The 2,421-nt window shown below is 33.6% G+C and overlaps 1 pseudogene; it reads left to right on the top strand.

The window, feature by feature from the left end:
- Positions 1 to 338: 338 nt before the first annotated feature.
- LOC145156485 (nuclear transcription factor Y subunit B-3 pseudogene) lies at positions 339 to 1,182 on the top strand (annotated as a pseudogene).
- Positions 1,183 to 2,421: the final 1,239 nt, after the last annotated feature.

Raw genomic sequence — 2,421 nt, 5'->3', positions numbered from 1 at the left:
AGGTCTAAATTGTAAATAAATAAATAATACAAAGTATATGGTCTTTTATAGAAACAAAAACACTAAGTTTACCTATTGATGACCTGCTAAGGTCCGAAATAACAAGTAGCAAATAAAACTTAAAAAGTTTTAGATTTAAAAAAAAAATCAAAATATCACATCTTTTATGGAAATAACCCTATAAACCTATAAACGACAATAAAATAGAAAGTTTCTATACAAATAGTCACGTGCCCACACAACAATTTTAACAACAATATCTTGTTTTACGAGGTTTGAAATGACAAGATGCCCATGCCTTTGGGAGCGAGTCTGGGGGACTAAACTTGTACGGAATGGTCACCCTTTTGACTTGCCTACAATTATGCTCTTGGTGCCATTTAAGCTCTTGCCAACGTGATCTAATACCAAACAAAACAACATGTGATCATTTTTGCAATCCAAAACAAAAAGTCACATCTTTGAGAGAGGGAAATGGAAGATGGAAGGCAGGGAAAAGTAAAACTAGAAAACCCGTGTTCAAAGAACAACGAAATTAATAGTAGCAGTAATAATAACAACAAAGAACAAGACAGGTTCTTGCCGATAGCAAATGTTGGCCGCATCATGAAAAAAGTGATCCCGGCAAACGGGAAAATCTCAAAAGACGCAAAAGAAACCGTCCAAGAATGCGTCTCAGAATTCATCAGCTTCATCACGGGGGAAGCCTCAGATAAATGCCAACAAGAGAAGCGGAAGACGATCAATGGTGATGACATTATATGGGCGATCACGACATTAGGGTTTGAGGAATACGTAGATCCGCTCCAAAAGTATCTTCTCAAGTATCGAGACTTGGAAGGAGATAAGGGGAACAATAACGGGCCTAAACAACATCATCAACAACAACAGCAACAACAACATAATACAACAAACAGTTTGCCATATGAAAGCGTCTATTCTTCTTCTGCGGCAAGCATCATTTCTCAATCATATGGTTTGCCGTTTTCTCCAAGTTCAATTCAGACACAAATACATCCACAAGAAAGCATTGATTCTGTTGGACATTGGTAAATGAATGTTCTTATGATTCATAAATACAATTTGTAACTATGGATTTTTCTTAGAGTGCTTAATTACACTTTGGAATAGATGGTTTTGTTTGAACCTAAATCCCGAAGGCGTAATCTCGTGTTAAAATGAAAGGTCAATACGGATATTCCTACTAATATATTAAACAATAACATGGCCTACGTCATACAAAGCCTTTTTACTCAAAATTATCCTACTTTTGAACTATTTTTAAGTCGATTAGCGTTCTTTATTAGTGCATTACAAGTTGTTCCTCGTTGTTATTGTTGGAAAAGCTATGCCATGACCAAACAAGAACATTTCATACTTGTCAATTGAAGCTGACAATTTCTCTCTTTACAAATTCATAATTACCAGTGTAGTGTAACAGCAAACTCGAATTTAGCACTAAAAATGAAATTAGACATATTTTTGACATATACAATATAGAGTTGATAGAAGCAATGACTATGACACTAGATTTCCCACTTTGCATTCACGTTTACTTGTTTGTTAACCGATATAGTCATAAAAATTGTTTTTTAGTTTTTATATATATTTTTATGCAATTCACGTTGATCCCCACAGAAAGCCCCTCACAAATGTTCCATGCGGTACATATTATACTTGAAATTTATTGAGTTTAGGCAAATGTCATGTCGAATTTCAGTAAAAGTGTTAGAAAATTTTATATAAGAGATCTTGCAAACTCAGATCATTCACATTTGCAATTGGAACCTGTGTTATGCTCCCTTCAGAGCTTCCAAATCGGTAACCGTGAGGTAGGCGTTACATTTGAGTTCTATGCTTGCTTTGGCAGATAACTGGAGGCTAGATTCAACCAAAAACAAGTTGTTTTGTTGTAGCTCTTACCACCTTATGGATGTTTTGGATGTAGTGAAATAACTTATATACAAAGTCTTCAATAATAAGCGAATGTAGAAGGGATCTCTTTTCGACTCTGTATCTGTATCTGATGTGGCTTAACTTTGGATTTTGAATAGGCACAAAAAATTTAAAACAAGTGGGTTTGATTAGCTTAAAAACCCTCATTTGCTTTGGTTTGATACATGTTATATTTTTGTTGGGTTTGGCTGATATAACTCAACGATAGTTGTAAATGAAAAACTTAAACGAACAAAATGAATAATCATGATCCATTTTTAGTTTTTTTTTTTTTTTTTTTTTTTTTGAACAAGAAGTATGTCATATATTCAAAAGGTTCTAGCAAGTAACTAGAACCAAAACAAAACATTAATTACAATGAAACATTCCAATTAACATTTATTTTGGAAACTCGGTTATTTACCTAATTGAACGAATTCAAAACTATGTAATCAAAAATAACATCTCTACGAATTGGTTTGTTAT

Source organism: Lactuca virosa, chromosome 2, assembly GCF_052849685.1.
Source record: "Lactuca virosa cultivar CGN04683 chromosome 2, Lactuca_virosa_CGN04683_v6, whole genome shotgun sequence".
In the NCBI taxonomy this organism is placed as follows: Eukaryota; Viridiplantae; Streptophyta; class Magnoliopsida; order Asterales; family Asteraceae; genus Lactuca; species Lactuca virosa.
Note: the sequence above shows the minus strand (reverse complement) of the source record. Positions and strands in the feature narration are given on the sequence as shown.